Source organism: Meriones unguiculatus (genome assembly GCF_030254825.1).
Source record: "Meriones unguiculatus strain TT.TT164.6M chromosome 13 unlocalized genomic scaffold, Bangor_MerUng_6.1 Chr13_unordered_Scaffold_28, whole genome shotgun sequence".
NCBI lineage: Eukaryota > Metazoa > Chordata > Mammalia > Rodentia > Muridae > Meriones > Meriones unguiculatus.
The window spans coordinates 12,656,232-12,675,872 of record NW_026843644.1 but is presented as its reverse complement, the minus strand read 5'-3'; the positions used below and the strand labels follow the sequence as shown (position 1 = coordinate 12,675,872).

The 19,641-nt window shown below is 39.0% G+C and overlaps 1 pseudogene; it reads left to right on the top strand.

The window, feature by feature from the left end:
- Positions 1-1,669: 1,669 nt before the first annotated feature.
- Positions 1,670-19,641, top strand: part of LOC110544431 (zinc finger protein 709-like) — a 163,680-nt pseudogene continuing 145,708 nt past the window's right edge.

Sequence of the window (19,641 nt, the reverse complement as noted above, 5' to 3'; positions counted from 1 at the left end):
CTCTGCTACCCAGCTTATCAGACACAGTATGTAATCAGCCCAACCATCTGGGATCTATTTTTAATTTTTACTGAATATGTGTATTTTGATTGTATGCATGAATATGCACCTCTTGTGTGCCTAATCCTCACAGTAGTCTGAAGATGTCTTCAGAACTCATGAACTTTTAGCAATTGATACTAGTGTGTCCCAGGTAATCACTGACAATTGAGCCCAATTATTTGAAAGAGCAGCAAGAACTCCTCACTGCTGAGCCATCTGTCCTGTTTTATGTTGCTTATTTATGATCAGCATTTACATTGTTAATATTTTCATCTTTCTATTTTTAGCTGTTTAAACATGCATTCCCTTTTAATAAGATATCATTGAAGTTACAGTTTAAGCTGGGGCAGTGCAGATTTCTGGAAAATAAATATACAACAGGAGTGAATGTATAATACCTTGTAGAAGCTTCAGTAAAGACCTCTGAGTTCTTTCAATATTTTGTGTTTGTTTGATTGACTTTTAGGGGAGGCTCTGTCTTACTATATAGGTCTGGCTGTCCTAGAACTCTTTGAATAGATAATGCTGACATCTAGTTCAATAACATACACCTGTGTCTGCCTCCTGAGTGATGGAATTGAAGGCATGACAGAATACACCCAGCTTGTCCACCCTTTTTTGTAGTTAGTAACTGTTAATAAATTTCTCTGATCTGTACGTATTATAGTTCATCTGTTAATTTCTCTCTCTGTGTGTCTCTGTCTCTCTGTCTCTGTCTCTCTATTTCACACTCTTCTCTCTGTTTGTCTTTGTCCACATTAATTGCCATGTCTATTCCAAAGCTATATCCTCTTCAAAAAGTTCAGATATGATACAGTTAAAACTTGTTATTCCGTTTTCTTCTAAAATGACTTAGTGATAACATTAACACTTCTTTTTAATAGAAAAGTTTTAATCTTTATTTTTAATCTATAGACTACATTATTTAATAAGGAGGATATACAAAACAATAATCAAAGAATAATCATGTGTTCTATTCCTTTTCTTTTGTCTGGTCACTCAGAAATATGGTATTATTGGCTATGATTGTTGTTGCTTGCCACTCACAATATTTTTATCCATGTATTCACTGTAGTCCACTTTCCCTTCCACAAATATATGAGCCCTCCTCTTTACATACTGATATGCCACATCCATGAGCCTTGGTCAAAACATAATATTCAGTACCATGTTGTCTTTTGACTGATGTTACCCATCTGTTCAGTGTCCCCTGATCAACACATCTCATTTGTTGCTATATAAAATATCATCACTGTGTTTTGTCCTTCCACTTGTCTCATTAAAGGGTCCTGACCTACTCACCCAAGTAACTGAACATGATTCATAGATTACTCAAGAACCCAACTAATGGCTACTTTATATTCATGTCTTACAAACTGATGAAACACAGGTTTTTGAAGCACATCTTTGGTTTTATTTTTTTTTCAATCTAACCTTTAGGCTTTTTCATCTCCCCTAGTTCACATCACGCACAGCACCCAACTGTATATCACTCACACTTCTGTGTCAGAAAATAAATTGAAGAAGCAGTAGAATTATATGATTATATTGACAATGACATATAAATTATATTGTTGCCACTATTTCTGCTGTACAAATGCATGGCATATTTTAGAATTCTGTGACCTTCAATGATGTGCATGTGAAATTCAGCCAAGAAGAGTGGGCCTTGCTGGAACCTTCCCAGAAGCAACTCTACAAAGATGTGATGCTAGAGACCTGTAAACCTCACTGCTATAGGTAAGACTGCAATTTTTCTTTCACTTTTAAAATAAAGATACAACTTTTACTTTTTTATTGATCCTCTTCTGTAATTCTAATTGAGAATGAGGAGGAATGGGGTAAATAAATCAGTCATGGTTCTAAGGGTCACAGAAGATAGTGATTTAAGTTTTGCCTTAATAATAACATGATATTTCCAATAATATATATTTTCTGGTACTATATTTTAGGCTACAATTGGGATGACCATAATATTGAAGAACATTTTCAAAGTTCTACAAGTAATAAAAGGTAACTTTATGTGCATGTTGATACAGAGATAAATCTTAAATTTTAATGTGTCCTGGAAGTCTGGTGTTTTTTGTTTGTTTGTTTGATTGTTTATTGGCTGCTTTTTATTTTCTGTTTTTGAAATAGATTTTTTTTCTGGGTATCTGTGACTTTCTTAGACTTGCTTGTTAGACCAGCCTGACCTCAAAATCACACAGATCTGCCTGCTCTGCCTCCACAAGTACTGGAATTGAAGGCATGTACCAGCACACATGGCTGTGTCCTGGAAGTTTTAAAGAAAAGCAACAGTGTACAAACCGCACTGCTTTAAGTGTACTGATGATCATTAAAATCTCATAATTCCATGTACTTCAATATCAGGTATCTGATTTGTGTTTACAAGGCACTCCCCTAAGATAGAAGAAAATAAAATAATATTGTAACAAAAATACCATTTGAATCATATGGACATTACAGCTACTGACTTGAACTGCCAATCTGTTTAGTCCCATTCTATCTACTCAGATATTGTAAGAGGTATACACACTGAAATGGTGATCAGTATGTGTCCAAAACCTTCTAATAAGAAAAAATTACATAGTAGAACCAGTGTTACTCATTTTCGTGCAGTAACATTGTAAAATTTAGTGAAAGGAGCAGCTTATGAGAATCAAGAATATTGTTGTGGAGAAACCTTAATCCCTATATGACATGTCTATGATGAACAAAACAAACTGTTAATTCAATGTGGGAATCTTTATTATTTTTGTAAATTAAACTGGTATATCATATGTCAAAATGATTCTAAGACACATGAGCATAGGGTTATTGAACGAAGCAGTGTCCCTGTCTTTCTCCAAGAACAATTGATTTGGTAGTAATCCCCACTGTGAGTAAATTTTCTGAATGTGATAAATGGTTACTGTTAATTGGTTTTGCAACTTCACTGAGAATTCATCAGCAAACTCATATTGTTGAAAATACCTATGAATACTAGGAATTTGGAACTTCTGCTTGTCTTGGCCCACTTTGTAAATGAAGTATCATTCATACAGTACAAAAATTTGTGAATGGGATTGCTGTGGTAAAACTCTGAATTCTTACAATACTCTTCATATATAGGAGAAAACCTCTTATAGAAAAATGATGCTATAAAAGTGATCCACATAACAAATGCACTTACCATCACAGGGATCTTCAAAAATACCCATAATGAAGGGGAATACTGGAACGTGAATAAAGTGATAAAATTTTAAAATTTGATTCTTCTTTACCATTAGACCAAATTATGAAATTAATTCATATAGATAAATATATTTATTAGTGTAATGAAATGACTGTGGTAAATCTTTCACATGTGCCAATTTTCTTTGCAGGCATGAAAGCAGTCATACTGGAGAGAAACCCTTTAAATGCACTCTATGTGGTAAAGCCTTCCCTTATATCACTGTTCTCCTATGGCATAAAAGAAAACACACTGGAGAGAAGCCTTACAAATGTAATCAATGTGGTAAAGCCTTTGCAAAAAGCAGTCAGCTCATAAGGCATAAAATAACACATACTGGAGAGAAACCTCATGGATGTAACCAATGTGGTAAAGCCTTTGCACAAAACAGTCATCTCATAAGCCATAAAAGAACACACACTGGAGAGAAACCTTATGAATGTAATGAGTGTGGCAAAGCCTTTGCAGAAAACAGTACTCTCTTAAGCCATAAAAAAACACACACTGGAGATAAACCTTATGAATGTAATGAGTGTGGTAAAGCCTTTGCACAAAACAGTCATCTCATAAGCCATAAAAGAACACACACTGAAGAGAAACCTTATGAATGTAATGAGTGTGGTAAAGCCTTTGCAGAAAACAATACTCTCTTAAGCCATAAAAGAACACACACTGGAGAGAAACCTTATGAATGTAACGAGTGTGGCAAAGTCTTTGCAGAAAACAGTACTCTCTTAAGACATAAAAGAACACACACTGGAGAGAATCCTTATGAATGTAACCAGTGTGGTAAATCCTTAGCACAAAACAGTCATCTCATAAGACATAAAATAATTCACACTGGAGAGAAACCTTATGAATGTGACAAGTGTGGTAAAGCCTTTACACAAAACAGTACTCTCTTAAGCCATAAAAGAACACACACTGGAGAGAAACCTTGTGAATGTAACCAGTGTGGTAAAGCCTTTGCACGATACAGTCATCTCAGAAGACATAAAAGAACACATACTGGAAAGAAACCTTATGAATATACCCAACGTGATAAATCGTTTGCAAAGCAGAGTAGTCTCTGAAAACATGAAAAACGCACAGTGGAGAGAAGCCTGGTGAGGATAATTAGTGTGATTAAGCCTTTGCATGTAACAGTCATCTCCTAAGACAACAACACATTCTGGAGGGAAACCATATGAATTAACTGTGTGGCAAAGCCTTTGCATATAACATCTCCTAATACATAAAAGAACACATACTGGAAAGAAGCTGTCTGACTGCATCCAATGTGAATAAACTTTTGCACTTCAGAATCATCTTCACACTCATGAAAGAAATCCTAATGGACAGAAAGCCTACGAGTGCTTTTAACATGGTGAAACCATTTCATATTTGTATAAGCTTCATCATCTTGAAAGGATTCATACCGGAGAGAACTTATGAATGTGTTAAACTGGTGAGGCCTTGCACATATCTAGAGTCATCATCATCATCATCATCATCATCATCATGAAAGTATCCTTACTGGAGAGGAATTCTGTGACTAAAAGCAATATGGAAAGGCCTCTGTGTTCTTTGGTCCAATGAGATCCAACAGAACTGAAAAACTAGCTCAATGGAAATGACCTCCCTTTTCTGAATGGGAAGGGGAAAGGGAATAGGGGCAAAAGGAATGGAGGGTATTAATGGGGGTAAAGGGAGGGGAGATTATGATTGGAATGTAAAGTAAATAATCTTATTTTTAGAAAGAATACAATGAATGGTCAATATCAATTACATTCAAAAGTATTATAAATTTTTTTTAGGAAAGACTTATTGATAAACCTGATTCTCAACATTTACTGTTTTCAATTGCCTCACTTTAGACAAGAAAAGTTTAGTTCAGTGGGTGAATATGTAGGGAATGGTGAATAACACCAGCCAAGAAGTTCTCTGAGAGTAACACAACAGTGGTAGCCTGTAGAAGTTTCTTTGTGTACACATACCTATTGTTCCAGTGGTACTACTGAAAAACATCACAACCCAGACTGAATTTTGAGGTATGAGGAAGGAGGCTTTCTTTTCCATGTATGACCCTGTTTCTGGATTAGATGTGTAACCATGTAAAGGGTGAGTTTTCTCTGCCTGACTTCATATGGACAGTATCTTTAGACATAGACACCACCAATCAAATTTGATTGATGGCCTTTGACACAGATCCCTCATAACTCTCCCCTCCCTTCAAATATAGGATAATTAGGTTCTGTGTTCTTGTTCATATGATAAGGATGTGCTGTTTAATGAAAATCAAACATCCTTGAAGTGCCTAGTTTTAAACAATTATTGACATCTATCCTTGGAGCATCCCAGTGACTACCCAAGGTGTAGATAGCCTTTGTTTTCTGGAATTAAAGTTGAACTTATTTTCTGAGGTGGTTCCCAGAGTGTGTGATCACTGTCATGCTTGCTGGTCTTCCAAGATTTACACCTCATCTTCTGCCCCTCCTGCCTTCCTGGGCTGGTTGGAAACAGCCCTCCAGGCAGGAGGAGAACCACTTTCTCTGAAACACTTGTGATCAAGTGTTTCGCATTCCAAAGCATTTCATATTTCACATGTTTCTAGATGTGAGATGGCCATTCAACCAGTGCCTTGAGGGTGGGACTCTATAAAATGAGTTATACCTAGTGTTTATTTCACAGTAATGTTGCAGACAAGTTTCAGTGTATGGAATCTTCTGAGGTGAGCACAGTGGCCTATGGAGAAGAAATAAGAGCAGAAATTTTATTTCCTTGTTTTTAATAGCTGAGTAGTATTCCGATAAGATATGGGTGGATGGCAGAGGAGGGGAACTCCTCTTTTCAGTGGACTAGGAAAAAGGGATTGGGGGAAAGAGGGAAGGAGGGTGGGTGAGGGAGTAGCATTTAATAGAGATATATAATGAATAAATTCTGAAAAAATAACAATGATTAATAAAATGAAAATGAATTAGAAAAACATTTTTTTTTTCTTCTCAATATAGTTTATTCAGGAACCTTGAACAATCTTCTGAGCCTGGGGAAAGCCAGCCCACAGCTTAAATAGCCTCTGGGTAGCCAACCCCAGCGTGCCATGTGGGCAATGCAGATTTTTCCACATACACGGAAGCAAGCCAGATCCTCAGCCTTAGCCAAATATGGAGTTGTTTGTGATAGAGAGCACTCACCATTGGGAAGGTGGAAGGCAGAAACCAGCTCCATCTTTAAGGCGCGGCATTATGCAGCTCTCTATAGTACCCCCTTTTTGTTTTGGAGGCATCAGGCAAGAGTAGAGGTCTGATCTCTGATATTAGATATAAATTGGGACGTTGTACCGATGTTCATTTAGGTGTCATCCACCCAAAGAGCATCAGACCCGTCCGATACCTTTTTCTCAGAGGCGGGACGTGGGGCATCAAACTGCATGCAATCAGACATGCTCTTCTCTGGGTCCAAAGCAGCTCACCCTGAGTGCAGTGCTTAGCCTCGCATTCTGAGCGTAACATTTTGGCTTTTTATGGTATCCAACCATGCTTGGGGAGACAGTCCTGCTTCAATGGCTGTAAAGGCCTGAATGATCATGGCTGCATCACACTGTTGTGAGACTCTAATCTTGCATATATATCACAGGCAAACCAAGGAGACCAACACCAGAAGGCCTGCTAACGCTCCCATGCCCGCCCATTCCTTCAGATGATTCATGGATGCAGAAATCCATGATGATAATCCTGTGGCTAGTCCTGCGTCCACTCTGGTAGAATTTACCATGACAATGGCCACTCTCAGCTGCTCCATCATAGTATCGAATTCTCCAGTCCAATTACCTAAAATATAGCTCGACAATTGTTTAGACAGATTTGTAGCACAGGAAAAATTCTCATGTTATATGCTAGTGACTCAAAGTCCAGCATATTTTCATTGACAGCCAAGTTGAGCGATTTGCCATAGGGTATCAATTTGCTCCTGCACGAGGTCAATCCTCTGATTGAACACCATCAAGCTTCCTTTTAGTTGAGCATTAATTCTTTTATGTACAACTAAGGCATGAGCTACATTGGCTAAATGGTTATTCAGGGTCTGAGCAGTCTGCCCAGTATGACTCATGGCTAATGCCCCGGTGGTAGCTCCAACAGCCGACAATGAGATGGTAGTAACAATGGTGGCTGTAGTTCCAAGATCCCTTTTCTGTCTGAAGAGAGTCATAGCGTGAGGGGCATCAACGGGCACAGTCACCCAGTGAGGCATGCGAGTAACCAGGGCATACCTAAATTTACTAGCATTCCAGCATTGGGAAAAAAAAGCAAGTATCATTACCACAATTACTTGGCTCTATCTGGCTAATACTGAATAAAAATGGGGGATATAGACAAACAGGTGTGGGCTTATAGGAAATATTATGAGAAGCCTTAACCCCCTCGTTGGAACATCCTGCGTCAGTTCTAAAACTAGCAGTGGTGGTGTCCGAGGTCTGAGTAGGTTCAGGAGACCATTGCCCCCAGGGGAGAGACGTGCTCCATGTAAATTGACTAACTCCATGTTTTCCTCCACTTTTGAAAGTCATTTAAGGTTCTTAAATTATTTTTTTCCCTTTTTTTTAATTTTTCATCAATTACACTTTATTCATTCTGCATCCCCCCATAAGCCCCTCCCTCCTCCCCTTCCAATCCCACCCTCCCTCCTCCCTCTGCTTGCATGCCACTCCCCAAGTCCACTAATAGGGGAGGTTCTCCTCTCCTTTATGATCTTAGTCTGTCAGTTCACATCAAAAGTGGCTGCATTGTCCTCTACTATGGCCTGGTAAGGCTGCTCCCCCAAAGAGGCAGGTGATCAAAGAGCAGGCCAATCAGATTATGTCAGAGGCAGTCCCTCTTCCCATTACTATGTAACCCAATTGGACTCTGAACTGCCCTGGGCTACATCTGTGCAGGGGTTCTGGGTTATCTCCATGAATAGTCCTTGGTTGGAGTATGAGTCTCTGGGAAGTTCCCTGTGTTCAAATTTTCTTGTTCTGTTGCTCTCCTTGTGGAGACCCTGTCCTCTCCAGCTCTTACTATTTCCCAGTTCTTACCTAAAATTCCATTCACTCTGCCCAACAGTTGCCCATCAGGCTCAGCATCTGCTTTGATAGTCTGAAGGGCAGAGGCTTTCAGAGGCCCTTTGTGGTAGGTTCCTAGGTTGTTTCCCGTTTTCTTCTTCTTCTGATGACCATCCTCTTTGCCTTTCCGGATGGGGGTTGGACATTTTAGTTAGGGTCCTCTCTCTTGCTTAGTTTCTTTAGATGCACAGGTTTTAGTGGGTTTGTCCTATGTTGTATGTCTATATGAGTGAGTATATACCACGTGTGTCTTTTTGCTTCTGGGACAACTCACTCAGGATGATCCTTTCCAGATCCCACCATTTACCTGCAAATTTCATGATTTCCTTATTTTTCATTGCTGAGTAATATTCCATTGTATCAAAGCAGATGCTAAGCCTGATGGGCAACTGTTGGGCAGAGTGAATGGAATTTTAGGTAAGAACTGGGAAATAGTAAGAGCTGGAGAGGACAGGGTCTCCACAAGGAGAGCAACAGAACAAGAAAATTTGAACACAGGGAACTTCCCAGAGACTCATACTCCAACCAAGGACTATTCATGGATATAACCCAGAACCCCTGCACAGATGTAGCCCAGGGCAGTTCAGAGTCCAATTGGGTTACATAGTAGTGTGAAGAGGGACTGCCTCTGACATGAACTGAGTGGCCTGCTCTTCAGTCACCTCCTCCTGAGGGGGAGCAGCCTTACCAGGCCATAGTAGAGGACAATGCAGCCACTTTTGATGTGAACTGATGGACTAAGATCAGAAAGGAGAGGAGAACCTCCCCTATTAGTGGACTTGGGGAGTGGCATGCATGCAGAGGGAGGAGGGAGGGTGGTATTGGGAGGGGAGGGAGGGGCTTATGGGGGGATACAGAATGAATAAAGTGTAATTGATAAAAAATTTAAAAAAAAGGGGAAAAATAATTTAAGAACCTTAAATGACTTTCAAAAGTGGAGGAAAACATGGAGTTAGTCAATTTACATGGAGCACATCTCGCCCCTGGGGGCAATGGTCTCCTGAACCTACTCAGACCTCGGACACCACCACTGCTAGTTTTAGAACTGACGCAGGATGTTCCAACGAGGGGGTTAAGGCTTCTCATAATATTTCCTATAAGCCCACACCTGTTTGTTTATATCCCCCATTTTTATTCATTATTAGCCAGGTAGAGCCAAGTAATTGTGGTAATGATACTTGCTTTTTTGCCCAATGCTGGAATGCTAGTAAATTTACTAGCTGGTTACTCGCATGCCTCGCTGGGTGCCTGTGCCCATTGATGTCCCTCACGCTATGACTCTCTTCAGACAGAAAAGGGATCTTGGAATTACAGCCACCATTGTTACTGCCATCTCATTGGCGGCAGTTGGAGCTACCACCGTGGCATTAGCCATGAGGCATACTGGGCAGACTGCTCAGACCCTGAATAACCTTTTAGCCAATGTAGCTCATGCCTTAGATGTACAAAAAGGAATTAATGCTCAACTAAAAGGAGGTTTGATGGTGTTCAATCAGAGGATTGATCTCGTGCAGGAGCAAATTGATACCCTATGGCAAATCGCTCAACTTGGCTGTAAATGAAAGTAGGCTGGACTTTGAGTCACTAGCATACAACATGAGAATTTTCCCTGTGCTGCAAATCTGTCTAAACAATTGTCTAGCTATATTTTAGGTAATTGGACTGGAGAATTCGATACTACGATGGAGCAGCTGAGAGTGGCCATTGCCATGGTAAATTCTACCAGAGTGGACGCAGGACTAGCCACAGGATTATCATCATGGATTTCTGCATCCATGAATCATCTGAAGGAATGGGCGGGCATGGGAGTGTTAGCAGTTCTTCTGGTGTTGGTCACCTTGGTTTGCCTGTGGTATATATGCAAGATTAGAGTCTCACAACAGCGTAATGCAGCCATGACCATTCAGGCCTTTACAGCCATTGAAGCAGTATAGTCTCCCCAAGCATGGTTGGCTACCATGAAAAGCCAAAATGTTACGCTCAGAATGCGAGGCTAAGCACTGCACTCAGGGTGAGCCGCTTTGGACCCAGAGAAGAGCATGTCTGGTTGCATGCGGGTTGATGCCCCAGGTCCCGCCTCTGAGAAAAAGGTATCGGATGGGTCTGATGCTCTTTGGGTGGATGACAACTAAATGAACATCGGTACAAAGTCCCAATTTATTTCTAATATCAGAGATCAGACCTCTACTCTTGCCTTATGCATCTAAAACAAAAAGGGGGAACTGTAGAGAGCTGCGTAATTCCGCGCCTTAAAGATGGAGCTGGTTTCTGCCTTCCACCTTCCCAACGGTGAGTGCTCTCTGTCACGAACAACTCCACTTTTGGCTAAGGCTGAGGATCTGGCTTGCTTCCATGTATGTGGACCTATCTGCATTGCCCAAGTGGCATGCTGGGGTTGGCTACCCAGAGGCTATTTAAGCTGTGGGCTGGCTTTTCCCAGGGTCAGATGATTGTTCAAGGTTCCTGAATAAACTGCATTGAAAAAAAAAAAATAAAGGCATGAGGCTTCTGTGCATGTTGAACCCTAACAATGTATTAACATTTCATGAAAGAATGTTTAAAGATATGAAACTGAAGCAAACCTTTTTACAATTAGCCCTAGCTGACTATGCATTAACCTTTATCTCATCCCCTTGTTAAATGTCAAAATTCCAAATTCCAGGCTAAGTGGGAACACCCTCCTTTCTCACCAATGCCTTTAGTGATCTTTCTTGCTACTCAATGGAATTGTAATGTTTGACCAACTACCTGGATTTCTGCATACCTTGCTCAAGGAAGTAAGCCTCTCTTCTCACTTAGATAACTCATAAAAATCTTAGTAGATACATAATTTCTGAGAAGACTTCTGACTGATACCTAAGATCCTCTTTACCTGCTGTGCTAGTCTGCTACATACATATGTTACGACATTGCATTATTCTTCCCTTGATTACTGACGTTACTTACCTGATTGTATGAAAGAAAAACTATGTCTATTTATTTTCAAAACTTTGTTTTGTTGTAGAATTCTTTATCCATAGAAATAATCTAATAGCTATAGTTTGAATTAATGAATTAGTGAATAAAGAAACTTAAAGTCATACATGCAAGTACCTTAATGTGGCTTATTTTAACAAAACTTTAAAACAAACATTATATTTCATTTAAAGTTGCCAATACTGTCAAGTGTCCATCTTTCTTTTATTTTTTCTAATTATTATCATTTATTACAATTTATTACAATTTGTATCCTGGATGTGGTCCCCTCCCTCATCTCCTCCCAATCCCACCCTCCCTCCCTTCTTCTCCCCCTATGTCTCTCCCCCAGTCCACAGATAGGGGAGGTCCTCCTTCCCTTCTATTTTACCGTAGCCTATCAGGTCTCATCAGGACTGATTGCATTGTCTTCCTCTGTGGCTTGGCAAGACTGTACTCCCCTACCACCAGGTGGAGGTGATCAGAGAACCTGTCACTGAGTTCATGCCAGAGAAAGCCCTGTTCTGTTTACTAGGGAACCTACTTGGATACTGAGTCTATGGGCTACATCTGAGCTGGGGATTTAGGTCTTCTCCATGCATTGTCCTTGGTTTGGGTATCAGTCTCTGCAGGGTTCCTTGGGTCCATGTTTTTTTTGCAATGTTGCTATCCTTGTGGAGCTCCTGTTGCCTCGACATCTTTCTGTCTCCTCCTTCTTTGATAAAATTCCATGCCCTCTGCCCAAAGTTTGGCTATCAGTCTCATATCTGCTTTAATACCCTGCTGGATAGAGTCTTTCAGAGGCCCTCTGTGGTAGGCTGCTGCCCTATTCCCTGTCTTCCTACTTCCAATGTCTAATCACATAGGGGGCAGGGAGGAGATGAGGGAGGGAGGATGGGATTGGGAGGAAAAGAAGAAGAGGGCTACAGCTGGGATACAAAGTGAAATGACCTGTGATTAATATAAAAATAGACAAACATGATTAGCCATCTTTCTTTTAAATCTGTGTGTTTAAGATTTTGCCTGAAACACAAAGTTAGTTTAATCTTTTAAAAATTGTAATACATTTAAAAACTAAACTTAGAAACAGAAAATATTCCTTAAAGAAAAACACTTCTGTAATCATAAATTCTATATTCATTAAAATGTTATTTTATCAAATGTCTAGAAGCATTATTTCTCAACACATTTCTGTTATTTTTGGATTATAAAATGTTAATCACAAGGAAGGAAGAGACTGGACTTCTAGGCCTCTTTCATTGAACTTCGTAAGCCAAGGCAAGTCATACAAAAGCTCACACTATACCATTAACACATGTTAAGATACATGAATTACAGTGAATTCTTTTCAAATGTTGAGGCTCTTCACATGATTTCTGCTTTTTAAAAACCAGTGTTCAAGTTTGGATTCTGGCACACAATATATTATTTTTCATTCACACGAGGAAAAGACATGTTTATGTCTTTAAAAGGAAAAGACATGTCTATAAAATTAAGAGCACTTTGCTACTGAAAGGGGATCATTAATGAATTATGCTCTCTGTTCTCATTTACTTTTGTAATATTCATAAAAAAACAAGCTATTTATCCAGAAAAAAATACAGCCAACCATAAAGTGTATCAACCACATTTTCAATCTTCCTTACATTTAAGATGATTTAGTGATGTCAGGAATGGTGATGGGAAATGGTTCAGGTGACTTACAACTATTCCATTTTGTTTTTCCTGGTTTGGAAGTTGCTTAGCAGTAAACAGAATTATTCTGGGATAAGTGTACCTTATGGAAGATGGAGTTGGTAGGTGATGAAATCATAAGGTTTAACTATTTGTCACTTGCCAGACTGGTTGTTAATTATGTTGACTTTACTCTGTTATCAAGTGAAACCTGCTTTCGAGCCCATTGTTACACTCTACAAGACAATGGGCCACTTGGTTATCTTTCTGTGTAGAATTTTATAAAGTCAGAAAAGATTCCTTACCCCAGAAGTTACAATTTCTCAGTTGGCCTCATTCAATACCAGACAGGCATCAGCATTTCTTCCTTAACTATTTTCTGTGCAGCTTTGCTATTGAAATGTTCTTTGACACCTCAGAAGAGTTGCTCAATGACATCTGGGCTAGTGTTTAAAAGTAGGACTAGTGCCTCTTCTGCTGTACAATCTTGTATGAAGCAATGAGACTGAATAGCTTCTTCTTTTCATGTAGACTAAGGGATCCACAGGATATAAAGCCATGTTGCCATCAAGGGACATATATGAAAGCTATGTCATTTATATCTTGGTCATTTATGTGAAAGATAGTTAGCTCTAGCAAGAACTGTGATCCATTATGGTTGAGCAACTGGACCTATGGTCTTCTTCTAGTGGGAAAGCTTATTTGGTACTTCCTGAGTAAAAAGGGGGAAAGAAAGCAGGAATCCAGAAAATATGCAGTGAGTCACACCCACAGCTCTGGAAGGAGACAATGGTGATACTTGTACTTTTCAGAAAGCTTCTTGCTTGCATGTATCTTCTTTCTCAGTTTAGAAACTTATTCAGCATAGAATTGATAATGATGAAAAAAATACAAGCCAATAAATAAGTCACAGCAAAAACACACTCGAAGAGGGAAGCTCCACACTTTAAACTCTTTTTTAGAGTACCCAGAAGTATAATTGCCTTCAATATGACATGCATGTGTTTCTAAAGGTCTGTGGTGACTTCCAAGGGTTGATAGAAGATCAGGTCATCAGTGAAACAGAATCCCTTACTTTGATCCTGCATTGTATTTTTTTAAATCTTGTTTGTATGTTTGATACAGGTTCTTGATACCTAGCCCACACTGGCCTGAAAATCTCTAGGCCATTGTCTACAGACTTATGAATATACAGTTTTGTCATGCTAAGTGGTGAGACTACGTGTACAAGTTACAGTGGCTGACAGTTTAGTGTCTATTGATAGCTTTATTTGAAGTTTATTGTTAACTGTTGTTGTCAATAAAAATCTCAATATTTTGATTTTACCAATGAAGACTCAGGAGACAGCTGCTGAGGTGAAAGCCTGCTAGTTCAGAGAGGTAGAGAAAGCACCTAGCTCATCTTCCTCCTCAGCCATCCCAAAAGAAAAAAGAAGCTTCCTTCCCCATGCCTTCTCAAAACACCCACAGATCTGAATGTCCTCCCCTTCTACTTACTGTGAGTCTCTCTGTCTTCCCTTCTGACTTCCTCTTACTTTCTGTTTGTTTGTTTGTTTCCTATGTTTACTCCCTGCCAACTGTTTGCTTCTTTGCTCTGCCTCTTTAACCTATGGTTGAGTTTTTTAAATTCAATCAGAAATGTCTTGGATTAAAGGTGTGTTCTAGTGCCCAATGACACCACAATTAAAAATGGGTATTTCCAGTAAACAGCACAATCTATAGGTTCACAGTGTGATCAAATATCCTGCAACAACAACAACAAAAAAAATCTCCACAGTGATTCATGTTCATAACCTAGTGATTTCAAGTGACTTCTCCAGACACACAAACCATAACTGACAGTGACTGGACTATCTAGCTCTATTTCTGTATAAGGTTGCAGCTTTTAAGCATAAAAATGAAAAAAAAAACAAAAAACAAAGCTATAATACAGATTCGCAGGTAGCTCCAAAACAAAAATGAGCACATTCCTTCAACAAAAGATAGAAGAGCAGAAGAGGAAATACTCCAGTTACTTTTTAATGGATAACATTATTCCAGTGTTCATCATAGTGTAGTTGTTTGTGGATAGTAAAATCTTCAGGTAATAGGGGCATAAAAAATGAGTGTTCCTTCATATACAAATATTCATATAATAAAAAAAAACCTTACGTCATTCAAAAAAATAAAAAAGTTCAGCTCAGGTTTTGCACATAGGCTCTAGAAGTTCTAAAATTAGCTTTGTTCCTTGAGGCATGGATCTTCATAATTTCAATTGCAAATGTGCCATTGAAGCTTCCCAGCACATTGCAGAGGTCATGCTATTTACCTGTACAGTAATGTAAAATTCTTCACTGTACATTTTCCTCAAAATTGGCTGATCCCTGGCATCAGCTCAGAAAATGAATATGGTTCTTTTATATTAAAATCATCAACTCACAGCATTTACCAAAATTACAAGAGAACTCTGGCATTGCTGATGATGGAAATGTAAACATATATGCAAAAATTATACTACAAGCAAGATAAAGTCATTCTTAGTACCTTACAAAGTATGAAAAGAGATGAAGCATAAATAAGCATATGTGAAAAAAGACAACATTCACTAAAGAAAATTCTCTTAAAATAGTGGTTAGCTAGAACCCTTGTCACACTAGAGAATCAAGAGCTACCTTACTCAACAAGAGTTTTGATTTGAAATGCATTTTGAGAAGAACCTCATAGTGAAGAACCAGGAGATTTCATGTCCAAAAGAAAGACATACAAATGCTATTGTAGTCTTAAATTTATACAAATTTTGATGTAAATTTAAAACCAAGATATAACTTTTGTTAGACTATTATACAAAGTTAAATGTAACTTTGGTAAAGTAACATTTATTTGCCTGCGTAATTGTCATCTAAAGACCTACTGCCTTTATCTGCTAACCTTGGCCTAGTCTTGAGAACTTCTAGTTTTCGCACAATCTAATCTAGGTCAAGAATGCTTTTAGCCTCTGAGAATTATGGCTGCATAAGCTCACCCTTTCTTGTACTTTCTGAGCTCTAGGCTGACTGGTTCAATTCAGCTGTTCTGGGTCAAATGCCTCTCAAACTGACTGATTAAATCTGGCTTCTCACAGTTTCTCACTGCATAGCTCTACTTGGCATCCAATTAATTATAGAAACCTCTTCTAAGCTTCTGGCTCCTTCTCATTCTTTGGCTTGTTCTGTCTTCACCCGTGTCTAGCTTGTTCTCTCTTCAACCTCTCTGCAAAACCCACACAGTTTAAAATTGCCTCTCAATTCCACAAACTGAACTGCCACAAAATGAACTCCACCATACTATTTCCCAACTCACTCTCACCCAAACTGCCTGAAGAGAATTGAGTAGAACTCAGAGATCTGCTTGTCTCTGTCTCATGAGTGCTGGGATTAGAGGCATGTACCACCACACCTGAACCAAAGCTTTTCTTTACTTGAAACTTGCTCCATACTACACTGGTCTTGAACTCAGAGATCGAGTAAGGTCTTTGGATGTCATGTCTTTTCAAAACAGCCATATTCTGAATTAAAATTTCCCTACCCCCCTTGGCTTTATTCAATCTCAAACCTTTATTATTAAGATTTATTTCTTGTAAAGAAAATATTCAAGTTTATGATTCATTTTTCCTCATTCACTTGGATAATTTTTGAAGATAATATGATGTCAGTTGCACAATTAGAGAGGCTTTTAACAAGCCTCTTTAGCAAATTTTTAGCTTACTTTGATTGGCTTTTTATATAACATGCTGTTAGAGGTATTTTTTAAATGCTTAACAGTTTCAGGTTTGCATGCAAATTGAGAATATAAAAATAAACACATGAGACAAAAATGCAACCTTGATGGATAAATGTTTTGTAAGACTGATGCTTCCTGAATTAGCACAATTTGCATTTTCTGAGATTGTAAGACTTCAAGTGCACCATGATCTTCCACACATGTGCAGCAGGTGACGAAGCACTGATAGAATTTAACAAACCTCCTCAGCCTTCTTCTAAGTGTCGGGATCATGCCCCAGGTCATAAATCTGGTTGCCATCTATTTAAGAATACATGAAGAAATCCAGGAATGAGGTACTAAGTCAATTGTATCAATTTAGCTTCCAAATTTAAAAAGTGAAGAGGATGAGATGCCTAACATTATTATTAAGACAACCATGAAATGAAGTTCCTGTACTCATGACAAGACTGAGACAGCAAGATCGAATGGAAATCAGTTACTTTCCTAACTGTCTGCTTGATATCACTGGTCTGCCCTTCAGACTATCAAAGCAGATGCTGAGCCTGATGGGCAACTGTTGGGCAGAGTGAATGGAATTTTAGGTAAGAACTGGGAAATAGTAAGAGCTGGAGAGGACAGGGTCTCCACAAGGAGAGCAACAGAACAAGAAAATTTGAACACAGGGAACTTCCCAGAGACTCATACTCCAACCAAGGACTATTCATGGAGATAACCCAGAACCCCTGCACAGATGTAGCCCAGGGCAGTTCAGAGTCCAATTGGGTTACATAGTAATGGGAAGAGGGACTGCCTCTGACATAATCTGATTGGCCTGCTCTTTGATCACCTGCCTCTTTGGGGGAGCAGCCTTACCAGGCCATAGTAGAGGACAATGCAGCCACTTTTGATGTGAACTGACAGACTAAGATCATAAAGGAGAGGAGAACCTCCCCTATTAGTGGACTTGGGGAGTGGCATGCAAGCAGAGGGAGGAGGGAGGGTGGGATTGGGAGGGGAGGAGGGAGGGGCTTATGGGGGGATGCAGAATGAATAAAGTGTAATTGATGAAAAATTTAAAAAATAAAATAAAAATAAAATAATAATAAAAAAAAACAAATGAACCACAAAAACCTTTTCAAAAGACTTCACACACAAGTTTGGCATTGCGCCGCCATAGGAATGCACAGAGGCAATGGCAAGAAGGCACAATAGCTGCTTGTCACAGACTTGTCCTCAAGTTAAAACTGTCAAAAGAAAATCTTTCTTTTTTAAAGATACTTCCATGTATCATATGGAAAGTGTCGGAAAGGAGGCTTCAGCAGTGCACTTGAAAAGTTCCTTGTGGTTGGTAAAATAGATCTTCTGGCAAGACGGCAGCTGCATCAATTACCCCTATCTCTCTTGAATGGTGGCAAGGCAAGTGAGTAGGACAATGATTTATAGAACTACTTAACAACTGTCCAGCTGTGTGGGTAGTATCTATGGGATGTGTCCATGGGGAAGAAAGTAAAATCAGTCCCATAATGAAATATTTGGCTGTACTTGGTGAAAGAGAAGAGGCCTGAAATGGAGTCCTCCTAAAAATTTGGTGAGAAATGGGGGTGCACATCCTAGATTCTGGTGCAGGTGAGAAGACACATAAAGAAATGGTGGAGGAAATTGTGTATGGGGCTGGGGATCCAGCACAATACACGTTTTGCATCCTTAGAAATCTTGACAAAAGATATAGATAATTAGATAAGTGTAAATTGTTTCAAAGCCAAAACTTAGGAATTTAAAAAGAAACCAATTGCTGTGGCACACGCCTGTAATCCCAGTACTCAGGGAGGCAGAGGAAGGTGGATCTCTGAGTTCGAGGGCATCCTGGTCTAGAAAGTGAGTCCAGAACAGCCAAGGCTACACAGAGAAACCCTGTCTCAAAAAACAAAACAGAACAAAACAAAAACAAAAAACCCAAAACAACAAAAAGGAAATTTTAAAAATGAGAAGCCAAAATTTAGCTGTACATATGATCCTTTATAGCAGCTGAATTGCTATTCCCACCCATGAAATACCATCCAATCTTTTCTTATCCTAACCCAAACATTTTACCTCTGATTTCCCCTTCTCCACACCCATTTACTGTCTCTAGTTACTGAGTCCACATTTTCTCTTCAAATATTATGATCTTATGGAAAATAATCCTTGCTCAGGCAAGGATTACATGATATACATGATATCATATATCAAATGATATACATGCTTTCCTCAGCAGTCAGTTTTGTTAGCAAATTTTAACTTTTCAGAAAATATTCCAAGACACAGCAAAGGACTTCTTTTGCTTAATTTTCTTTATTTATTTTTTTTAATGTCAAAAGCAGGCAAGTAGACAAACACCAACACAAAAACAAAAGAAATTGTTTTTACAAGAAGCTTGGTGTTAGGTTGAAATACAGCGAAGTAGTGAACAGAAGATCCTGGACCACATTTCCCTTCCATGACCAACTAGAACCGATGTTCTCTATTTGTGGGTCACAATAATAGACATCCTGCATATCAGATATTTACATTACAGTTCATAGCAGTAGCAAAATTATAGTTATAAAGTAGCAACAAAAATAATTTTATGATTGGGAGTCATCACAACATGAGGAACTGTATTAAAAGGTTGTAGCAGTAGGAAGGTTGAGAACACTGAACTAGAAAGCTAGATGGTCAATGGGCAGAAGAAAGACTGAGCAGAGCAGAGATGTGGCTGGCTGCAAGTGGAGGTTATTATGATTAGAGTTACTTCTTGGCAGTCTGTGCTCATTATCCATGCACTGTAAGAATTGCGATATTAGCTCATTCCCAGCATGACAGCGGTACCCCACATACAGCAAGAATCAAAAACCTGACTAGAATAAAGTGTCCTTCACTCTTTTTTTTTCTGTGAACCGTATTCCTTTTCATAATATTTCAAAAGTGTTTGGAA